General features: G+C 39.1%; 1 protein-coding gene across 2 annotated transcripts in view; it reads left to right on the top strand.

Moving 5' to 3' along the window:
• LOC107691120 (semaphorin-4B-like) overlaps positions 1–11,902 on the top strand; it is a 68,203-nt gene that overhangs the window by 5,894 nt on the left and 50,407 nt on the right. The window contains exon 1 of one of the 2 annotated variants that reach the window (XM_016489595.1): positions 2,780–2,954. The exons of the other annotated variant lie outside the window; for it this stretch is intronic. The gene's annotated coding sequence lies outside the window, so the exon portion shown is untranslated. Of the gene's footprint in view, positions 1–2,779; positions 2,955–11,902 lie in introns of those variants that run through there. 2 annotated transcript variants of the gene reach the window in all.

Below are 11,902 nucleotides of genomic sequence, written 5' to 3'. Positions count from 1 at the left end.
GGATCTGGAGAGTGCTGATGAATTTTGCATTCAGGTGCTCTTGGGTCAAATGACAAAATGTTTGTTTCTGAATCTTTACATGCAAGTCTAAACAAAGTAGATGCACGATTTGGTTAGATGTCATACAGGATGATCTGTCCGTGTTTGATTACACAAGAATGATTGAACAAAAGTTTGCAAATAAGAAAAAGAGGAAATTTAATCTAAATTACTGACAGCTAAATGCAAACAACAACTGGATGATGGGAAGGAAGTGGTTGAAAATGATAGAGGGTGTTTTAACCTGCCAGAACACATCTTGACTTAGGAAAGTGAATTTAAAATATTCTTCTTTTTTTACTTCCTTATTTTCTGAAATTCCATGATTAAAATTAATATTATACATACATTATATAAAAGATTCCAAAAAGTGGCTTTTCCAGTAATGCAATAGAAGAACTATTTTTGCATTGCCACGAAAAACTTTCAGTAAACAGTTCTTAAAATAACCATATTTTCTTAATGTGATGAACATTTTAATAATCTAATGAACCTTCTTCCACTATAAAGTACTTTTTGTGCAATGGAAAGGTTCCATGAATGTTGAACGTGGAACCATGAATGCCAATGAAGAACCTTTATTTTTAAGAGTGTAGTCTGTGGCGTCTCTGGTTAGACTGATACAGTAGTTTGTGTTTTTTTCTTTCCTTCTTTTTTTTTTTGGATTTACGTATTCCTTTTTGATCATGATGCATAATGGTAGACCAGTCCTGACTGGTATTAAGGGACGGAAAGGGGGTGGAGTCCCAGTCTGCATCTGGTGTCTGTAAGTAAGAGGCTGATAAGTGGCTCAGCTCTGCTTCCCGGCTCTCGTGACACGCTTGTGTCTGCATTTGGCTCGTCCCCGTCTCTTAATGACGGTATCCCGAAGCCTGACACCCCAAACCTACCATTCCATCTGCCTGCTTAGCATTTCCCCTCAATACATAATTAGCAGCACTATTTCAGTCACAGGGATTCCCAACTGTGACTGTTCCTCTATTGCGCTCCATAGTTCTCTTTCCTTGTTAACTAGGGCATGATTAGATGATTTGTCACTGAGATCTTTCAGTTGTTCCAGCTCCATCCATATTAAGCATTTAAGTGACATTTTAAGGACTGGTTTTAACACCGATGTGAGTCTTCTTTAACAGCTCACATAAAAAGAAGTGTCGGCTCGTTAGGCTGTGATTGGAAATACTGTGTTTTGGGAGAGGCTTTATAATGCATGATTTCTGTGAATATTGTCACTCACATGCTAGAAGGTGACTGTCACTCAGTCAGGAATAACACTATTATGGTGTTGTATGTAAAGTGTTGTAATGTGAGCCGAGGGCAAGCGGTGTCTGTTGAACTGTAGGAGTATTTAGTTTCAAATAACGACCTTTATGAACTACACTATGCTGTCTTACCTCCTCACATATTATGTTTTATAGATGTTAATTAGGAACTGCAGTGCTGTGTAGGACTGTAACCATCATAGATAAGATTTATTTGTATAGCAATTACATACATAGGGGTAATTCAAAGGGCTTTACATAACCATGATAAGAAGAGAAATTACGAATTATTTCTATGTGTGGTCTTATTTTGGGGGCCTTAACTACTATGTATTTACATTTAAATTAATAATTTGATACAATGCATTTATTGGGTACATACATGTTTTTACATTGTAATTACATTTTAAAAGTGTATGTAATTACATCTGTAAATAATTTCTGTAATTACATCTGTAATTAATTTCTGTAATTACATTTATAATTACACTGTTGACCCATCCCTTACACCTTAACCCACCCTTAAACCAACCCATACCACCAACCCTGTCCCTAACCGAACCCGTATCCCACCTCAATAGCAGCAAAAGTGTTTTGCAATACAATATGAACACAATCAGTGCATTGTACATATTTTTTAAATGTAATTACATAGTAGTTATGTCCACCTAATATAAAGTGGGACCCTATGTACTATTAAATAATAATAATAATAATAATAATCAACACTGAGGGGGCCCTGTGCTCCAATATTATTATATTAAAAATATTTTGGAAAGTGGTTCATCAAATTATTACTTTTACATTTAATTCTTCCATCATCATCATCACTACTACTACTACTACTACTAATCTTTTATGTATTTATTTTTCTCTTAGTTAATATTCATTTACTTGTTTATTAATTATTAATATAATTAAATGTATTTTAATTTATGAATTTAATTTAATTTAATTATACACACTGAAAAAATGTAGGATAGTGTTCGATCATTATGTTTCCCAAAGTTCTTAAACTTTTACATTTAGTCCCCCAAACACTGAATATAGTTACTTTGTTGTTCGTAAGTCTTTAATATCAAAAACTAAACTCTTACTCTACTTCTAAAGACCACAGTTTGAAATAGCTTTTAAATTTATAACATTCCCTGTCAACGTTTTTTTTTTCCCCCTTTGGTTTTATTTTTCTTCATTTAGTATGAAAGCTTTTAACTAGTTCAGATCATTTAAGCTTGGAAAGTGGCGTTGTTGAAAGCTGAAATTCAAGCTTAAGTAACTACTACAACTGAAACTAAAGGTTAGCAAGAAATCTTGTGATTTCCTCCCAGTCTTTGTAATGATTATCAAGGACAGTGCTGTCTACCTCGCTCTCTCTCTCTCTCTCTCTTTGCTTCTCTTACTATGTGAGCGTGAGGGGAGGAGCAGTGATTAAGAGGGAGGCTTTACTACACCAGTGTGTCAGATACACATTCAGTCACAGCAGCAGACAGAGCATGAGTGTGAGCGCTGTACTACCGATCCCACATCCAGACCTATAAACAGCTGATTCTAGCAGTCTCAAAGCTGGATCTACTGACAATTCTCAAGGACTCTGATTTCCATTGGGATTTCTTTTTTCCTTTGAGGAACGAGTTGGAAACCTGTGTCTGAAAGAGAGTAAGTAGCCTACTCAACTCTTCTTGCTTCAGTGCCTTTATCTGGTTGCTGTTAATGATTGATTGGTGCCTGCGGGATTGTTTGGTTAGTGTGCAAATGAAAGGGTTTTATAGCACTACACTCCTGTTAGATGCTCCAGGCGAGTGGCGTGGCTGCACGGGGGTTTGTTATTGCAAGGGGCTGCTGGGACGGGAGGGATGGAGGGGGAGGGTGTGTGCTGACACAAGACAATCCCTTTACAGTAAGACCTTATCTGCAAGGTGATAGCCGGTCGTAGCTGATCACAGGACAGCGAGCTCAGTCTGCTTCTGTTTGTATACGTGCCTCAAGTGCCTCAAGTTTGTTTGGGTTTGGTTTCAAACGATCAGTTTTGCAGGGTGTGTTGCAGTTTGGGTTGGCCGGTGTGTATGAGCTCTTTGGCAGTTTGACTTGGAGAAGCTTAAAGCTCTGTCTCTTGAGCTGTGGAGTTTAGTGTCTTTGCGCACACTCTCTGCCAGAAGACGGGAGCATATGTGGCAGGCAGCGTTGTCGGCGTGGAGGAACTTTCCATGAACTCTGGATGGGGCTTTGCAAGTGAAGGGAAAATTTGGAAAGTGAGAAGTGTGAGGTTCTCCATTAGAAGGTCATGTGGTTTTGGCATCTTTGGAGATCTGTGATTGGGTCAAGGGCATGAGTGAACACTGCAGGTGATTGTTGGAAACACAGACTTCTTGCTTGTTTTGCACTGGTAGTCATCCATAGATTAGTGACTATTAATGCATTACAAATCAAAGCCTCCCACAGAAGTAAATATGAAACCATTTCAGTGAAATATGATATTTTTTTACATATGTGGGTTGGTTTTCTCAGTAAATGGGATTTAGGATGGAATGTTAATTTGAATTACATGAGAAAACTACATGGTGCTTTACGTGGTGAATTAAAAAATAAATATTTTGTCATCATTTACTTATCATCATGTTGTGCATGACCCTGCATGACTTTCTTTCTTCTGTGGAACACAAGATATTTAGAAAAATGTCTCAGCATTTTTGGCAAAACAACTGTTCATGTTATTTTGGACCCCACTGGCTTTCATTCTAAGGACAAAAATGGTTAAAACATTCTTCAAAATATCTTCTTTTGTGTTCCACAGAAGGAAGAAAACTCACTTCTGTTTTAGAAAAAGTTTGGTTTGTTCTTTAATATAAAGACCCCAGCATTGGTAGTGAGATCATCATGGATGACCATATTTGCACATTATGTGAGTATGTGCAATCAGTGCAAATCTGCACATTAAGTTCATGTCCAATGAGAGATTTTCTTTTCTTTTTAGCCAGCAGCTTGTTGGACAGCTGCTCATGGGAGATAACCACTCCAGTCTAAGAACTGTAGAGAACGGTAACAAACACAGCAATTTTAGCCATCTTCAAAGAGCTGCACGTTCATGCCGTTTACACTGTAGACCTACTTCTCTGTGAAGACTTTGAGGGAATGGTATTTTTTGGAACAGTTTGGTGCATGACAGAAGAGGTATAGAGGTGGAAAAGATGACATGAAAGAAGAGCATCAGGGAGAGTTGGAATGATTGTACTGTTAGCCTTTCTCCTGTGTTTTTCTTTGGTCTGATCCATAAAGACAGCAGCTGGCAGTAGAATTCTGGCTACAGGAGCCTTGACAATGGTCGGCCTGTGTGAGGCTGTCAGAAACTGTTTGGCTAGTTGGTAAAAACCGGTGCCTGTTATATCAATAGTGCACAGCCTGACTACAGCTCCTGTCACACACAATACAACACAATAAACTATTAGACAAGAGAGTTTAAAAGTCAGAAAGTGCATTTGAATGGACAGTTGGACAAGCTGCTTGGCCCTTCTGAAACAGTTAGACGTTTTAAAAAAACTGACATTTTTAAGTTGGTTAGCTGATATTTGGTCTCCCAGACTGTAAAACCTGTTGGCTGCTCAGCTAGCCAAACACCAGCTTGGCCAGACTGGGAGAACATCTTAATAAAGCTAAGACCACCAAACCAGCAAGCTGGTATACATATTTTTTTACCCCTTCTTTTTAAGCATTGAGTATGCTGGTTTGCTGGGTTTTGTTGCCTTAAAAGAACATCTTAAACCAGCCTACACAGGTTTTGTGGTTTGCTGGTCTCCCAGGCTAATTTTAGAGGGTTTTTTAAGACTTTTCAGCCGGTCAGTTTGTAAGATCAGTTGGCTGCTCAGCTAAACTCCTGCTTGGCCAGACTTGAAGACCAACTTAAAGCATCTCAAACCACCATAAGCTGGTTTTCCGGTCTTAGTTGGCCTCTCAGACTGCTTTTTGCATTGTTTTGGGCACTTTTCAGATGCTAAATCTGGGTTATCAGATTAAGACCAGCTTGAACATGTTGGAAGACCATCTTAAACCAGCTAAGACCATCTTAGTCAGGTTGGGAGACAATTTTAAACAAGCTACCACCAGCTTGGAAAGAATAAGAATAAGACACACACAAAAAAGAACCTGCTGACTTTGTAGCAGCAGTCTGTTACATATTAGGTCAAGAGTAAAAGCAGGACAGACACAGGCTGTATCTCTTTGTAGTATCTTTACCGAATATAAAGCTCTCCATTCTCAGGTCTCTACGCACCACCTGTTTCTCATCCCAGTCATCAGATCCCAGGGCTATTTTTCCAGCTTTAGCTTTGATTTCTCATGCTTGGCTGGCTACTATATACCTGCCTCTGCATGTGTGTGTTAGTAAGAGATTCTTCAACTTGGATGGATTAAAGAACTGGGTCAGTTATATGCTCTGGTCGTAGAATCGAGGAATGTAAATAAGTACTAGTCTTATTTGCTCCTAGATTCTTCTGGCAGGAGCTCAAACTCTGCCAAGTGTTGCGACACTGTTGAGGCACAAACAGTATAACACACAAACACAATCCCTTTTTCCATGTCATTAACTTCTGACAGTTATAGGTCTATGTGACGCTCCTTAACAATCTCCTCCCAAATAAACATCTTGTATACTTGAAGTGATTTTTTTCTGTAATACTTTGTGTTTCATATCATTAAAACTGAAAAATTATGCTAAGAATGCTGGGAATGCCTTATTAGAGGTGTATAAATAATAAATTAGTTGGTTTGCTGGTCTTAGTTGGCCTTCCAGAGTGGGACTGTTATTGCACCACCCTTGCTGGAAAAATTAACCATCTTCAGCTGGTTTGTTGTAGCTGGTTTCTCAGCTTGGTCACAGTAGTCTTTTGGCTGGTTTTAGAAAGTTTTTTTTTTTCATCTCCCAGCTAAACACCAGCCTGGACAGGCTGAGAGACCATCTTTAACAAGATAAGACCAGCTTATCATTCTGGTCTGTTGGATGGTTTTAGTTGGGTTTTGGGCACTTTTCAGCTGTAAGACCAGTTGGCTGCTCAGCTAAACTAACTACTAACTAAACACCAGTTTAGCCAGACTGAAAGACCATCCTAAACCAGCTAAGACCAACAAACAAGTTTAGGCTAGTTTGGACATTTTTTTAAACATTGAGAGCTTTGTGATTATGCTATCTCTACTAAACCCTTAAACCAGCCTAAGATTAAAAATTATCTTAAACCAGCCGATACTGGTTTTGTTGTTCTTCGCTGGTCTCCCAGGCTGGTTTTAGAGGGGTTTTGGACACTATTCAGCTGGTCAGTCTGTAAGAACAGTTTGCTGCTCAGCTAAATTAGCTAAACACCAGCTGAGCCAGACTAGAAATTATCTTAATCCAGCTAAAACCAAAAAAACAGGCTTAGGCTGATATAGGCATGTTTTTTTTTCTTTCCCTTTTAAGCATTGAGAGCTTATGTTATCTCCGCTAAACCCTTAAACCAGCCTATGATGGTTTTCTGGTCTTAGTTGTCTTAAAATATCTTAAACCACCTAACAGTGGTTTTGCTGGTCTGAGTTTGCTTGGTCTCCAAAGTTTGTTGTAGGAAAACACACACACACACACCTTAGACCAGTCTGGTCTTAGCTGGCCTCCCAGACTGTCTTTTGAGTGGTTTTGGGGATTTTTCAGCTAGTCAGGCTGGGAATCCAGTTGGTCATCCAGCTAAACTTGTCAAACACCAGTTGGCCAAGCTAGGAGATCATCTAAAACCAGTTTAGACTGGCTTAAACTTTCTTTCATAGGGGATAACTTGCATTAACCACTAAAATAACTAATAAACGGATGATGTGTGGTTGACAGACAGTGGGAACGTGAGTCGGAAGCTCTGACAGGGTTCATGTAGTTGAATCTTGTAAAGTAAGCAGTACCGGAGGCCTGGCGGGGAGAGCAGCCACTGTGTTTTTGCTCACTGCTGGGAAGTCTTTAAACATGCGTCTTTAAGGGACGTCACAGGCGTCCCCTCTGGTTTTCCTAGTCATGCTCTCTCTCTCTATCCCAGGGGCCTTACGTGGGAACTGGCTCCAGAGCTGGAAACATACCAGAAGTTAGTATTTTCCTGCTTGTCCTTCTGACCCTGATGAGAGAGAGCAAGTTATAAAGAAACAGAAAGAAATCCCGTCAGCAGAGGGGGCTTTTTGGGATGACACAATATGTGATTTTGTAGCTTACAAACTTTTGGAGTTTTAATGGTCATTCATAGGGGCAAGTATGTCTGTTTTCTTAGTGCGCTGCCTGTCGCTGTCACACACACACACACACTTTGACACCTTCTGTCTCACACCTGTTCCTACTGCGTGTCTGCGTTTCATGTATTATGCAGGTCTATTTTAAACAGACCAGGACACTGAAGCGTGTCCGTGACTCTTACACCAATGAGAATGTGGCATGTGTATGTGTGCGTCTGAATCACATGTGTATTAGTTTGCATGTGTAGTTAAAATGGCATTCATTAGTTACCCCAGTTGATTAATGGACTTTAACCTAGTTGTAACTGCACTATGGACACTGACATACACAGACGGCCTGTGATCTGATATCTTCTCAGAGCATTCCAGATCATGGCCTTTACTCTACTAATGGCTTCTCTGAGCCTCTCAAGCATACCTCACCCTGACCATGCAGAGATTCACACCACAACTGCTCTGCCCTCCTTCAGTAGGTCACTTTTTACGCCATGCTACTTTTTTCCCCCCTCTGATACCTGATCTGAACTGACAGGTTTATTTCTGAGATATTTAATGATTTAAAGCTGCTGTAACCTTGCGAGTATGTATGAGAGAGGTGAGGGCTGCTGATCATGTGACAGTGAGGGAGTGAAGGGATGTCCGGAGCTGTAGCGTTCAACATTTGCACAGTCAGTGCAAGTTAGGACGCCTGCATGCTAAGGTTTATAGTGCATTAAATAACACTGCAAATACATTGATTTCAGAGAAATGGCCTTCAACTTTTTTTTACTCGATGACCCCGGTTGTCCAACACAATATTCGAATATACAATATACATTCTTCAATAAAATCAATATTTATTGAGAGTGAAATAGAAAGTGATCTGTGAGCTGTGCTTCATTGGATGGATCTTTTTTGCTAGCAAAATTTTGCTGAAGTTTCACTAATGTGACTGCATTCAGGTTCACTAATATGGCTGATTATTTTAATAATTTACTAAATTAATTTAAATACTTAATTTAATAAGTCATTCTATGGCTTCCTTGGAAGTTTGCTAAGGCCCTCTAGTGGGCCCCGGGCCCCTGGTTGACAACCACTGACATAAAGAAAAAACATTATAGTTTTTAATAGTGATGAGTTAGAGTTATTAACTAATTGTACAAGAACTGACTAAAATGACTCGGTAGCGCCACCTATACACTTTCAACAAAGTGCTCCTCGAACTACATTTCACATACATGTATGAAATTCAGTAAACACATGTAACACACCAAAGTCTCCAGAAGCAAAATCCAAACCCCATCAGGAAGTCGGTTATTTTGGATTTTCTTGGCAAATTTTGTGCCATTTTTGACATTTTCAGGCATTGTATTTTAACAAACTCCTCCTTGAAATTTGTATTTATTTGTATTTTATATATTCAGACACTTGTTTTTGGGGGGATCAGGTGAATCCAAAAGTAGCATAATTATACAGGATTCCAGTTCAGACCTTTTAGGTAATCCAATGACTACTGATTTTTCTTCATCCCAAGCTTGTAAAAGTGTCACTCATTTTACCAATGAGAATTTCACTCAGAGGTGAGTCCAGCTGTGCCTTCCAAAACCTAATTTGCTGTATTGCCACTTAATTTAAAACTAACATAGTTCTTTCCACACTCTCAAAATGCATTTACATATTCCTATCCATCAAATGCTCTATCAAAGCTATTTGGGAGCCTTTATACACTAACCTATCCACGGTTTCTGTGGCATATGGTCAAAAGAGAGGCCAGCGATATCCGTCGTCCAGTTTGCCACAACAGCCATTCTCCATTTTTCTACCTATGCTGAAGCTTATGTGTGTGTGTAACTGTACAGTATGTGAAGTGAAGTCAACTGGAACAATGTGCTTTAAACCAACAACAGCCTTGAAAGCTTCCTGCGTGAAAAGTGCAGTACAGTCCAGGCAGCCCTAACTTGTGTCTGTGTAGAAAGAGGGGAATTGCATGAGAAAAGGAGAGAAGTAGGATGCTTGATTTATTAAAGTGGATCAAAGATGTGGCATGTTTATAGAGGCTGAGGTCCTGTACTTGTGCTTTACATGTCCACTAACAGCTTCATTCATTCCATGTTACAGCGATGACAGCATTTTGGCCTCTGCCACGAACAGGCATGGTTTTGCATACTTTTATATTATACATATTTACCACCATACAGTTTTCCACACAGACCATGCCAACTGTTCATCCATTCAGGTGTAGACCTTATTCCTCAGTTCTTTGTTCTCCTTCTATTACATTTTTTTCAAACTCAGAAAAAAAGTCCCATCTTGCCATTTCTAAATAATCAAAGTGTTGGTTAATGTTGTTTTCCAAATCCATTTTAAGTCTGAAAGACCTTTTTTTCAGCGTTTGAACATTTTCTGCATCATCCACTGCTAAGAACTCAGTGCTGCTTCAAAGAGCTGTGGAGAGATGGGCCTTTATCCTGCTATCAGCACTGCAATATGAGTGAGATCAAAGCATACATATCAACTTATGTGTCTGGCAGCTGAAAATGCCTCTCATGTCTGTCGAAAAAAAATTCTGCTAAGATTTTCATTTCCCTTTTGATGTAGCATGTACTGCTAAAAAGGATAGGTTGTACTCTATCCAGCTTAATTTTGGGACTGAATCAACAAAAAGGTCTTTATCACCTGATAATGATCCAAATTTGTCTGATTTTCAGATAACCTAGAAATGAAAGTGATAAAATACAGGCTTTGGCTGGTCCTCAGTGCAATCTTAACCACATATCAAGGTTTATGTCTAGTTCCTGGCATCATGGCTGCATCTAAAGTATTGGATATGGATCTTAATGGTCAGCCATGTGAATCAGGTTCAGCTGTTAGTTGGCACAAAAACACCAGATTCGCATAATTTCATTTTCATCTTCTCTACGATCAGCTCTGACCTGAATAACCTGAGCTGGGTGGTGCGATCACTATTGAATTACAAACTCAGTCACACCTCCAGGTGAAACTAGACCATGTACTTCCAATACTTCCTTTCATAAAGAGTCCCTCCTTTAGTTTTGCTTCCTCCCACCTCTCCAAAATAAAAAGATGCTCATGAAAAGGGTTTTCTTTAAGTGGCTTTTAAAAGAGATGGTGTTGGAACTTGTTGTTTCATACTAGATTAACTGGACTTTCATCTCATCTCAGCTTGAGCCATGGTGTCCTTCTGAACACCTCCCCACTAATTAGACAGCAGTGTTTTGTAAATTGCCATCTGATCCACTATGAATTTCCTTTGTAAATTTGGCTGTCGATAAAAGTGACCTTAATTTAGCCCAAGTATTAACAGGAGACTTGACTTTTGTTGTTGATTTTGTTATTAAAATATTTCATTTTAATAAAGTTTGACTTTTGACTTAGATATTGAAGTGTGCTTAAGTGTACTTCAAATCTTCAAATAAATAAATTATAGACACACACAGAGAGAAAGAGAGAGAGAGAGAGAGAGAGAGAGAGATTGGAGATCGCAGATTGCACTGCGCACATACAGAAATTTGTTGTCAACACTGCCCCACGACTGTTATTAATAAAATAGCCTAGATAGTAGATCGCTACATTATATTCTTCAGCAACGAGTTGTAAAATAGCTGTTTTTGAAGCAACTAAACACAGCTTCATTGTTTGTAGAAAGACATGCAGACCCAGGTAACGCACAAACAACTGTCATCTCTCTCTATGTCTATCGATCGATAATTAATTCAAATAAATGTATAGTTCAGTCATGAAACTGTAGATGGCGCAGTATGCCCCGCCATTCTGAAACGCGTCGATTTTTACAAAGCTCATCATTCTGAAAAAGCGAGGTATGCTGTGATTGGCCAGCTATCCAATGTGATTGGCCGAATACCTCAAGCGTGAGGCGGAAATGTTATGCCCCTCACCATACTGTTGGTGTCCCGGCCGGAGCGACGAGACAAAAACATTAAAACCCATTACAAACCAGTGGCGGCTCGTGGGTTTTAAAATAGAGGAGGCACACTAATTGTATTGGTCTGGGATCCCTGCCGATTATTATTATTATTATTATTATTTGCTTAACCATTTTAAAATGGCTTTTTGGTTTATTTTAGTCAGAAAACGTAAAGAAAACGACATACATACAGCAAGATAATATAATTTCACTTACCTGGCCTATCACTTGAAGCAAACATCCATCCCTTCTTAAAAGTCTGTGTTTAAAGAGAGCTGCCTGTTGCACCATTTAATTAAGCCGACTGCTGTAACGTTAGCTTATATCTAGCTTAGGCTGTTTTCCCTAAATTTGTATATATACTGTTTGAATGACAGCTTGGTAAATCTGTTGGTGATCAAATATTCAATATCGCTACTCATCATAAGTACTTGGTACATTATCAGCGCAG

The sequence above is a fragment of the Sinocyclocheilus anshuiensis genome, unplaced genomic scaffold (assembly GCF_001515605.1).
Source record: "Sinocyclocheilus anshuiensis isolate Anshui unplaced genomic scaffold, SAMN03320099.WGS_v1.1 scaffold2, whole genome shotgun sequence".
Classification (NCBI taxonomy): domain Eukaryota; kingdom Metazoa; phylum Chordata; class Actinopteri; order Cypriniformes; family Cyprinidae; genus Sinocyclocheilus; species Sinocyclocheilus anshuiensis.
This window is presented reverse-complemented; position numbering and strand designations above follow the sequence as displayed.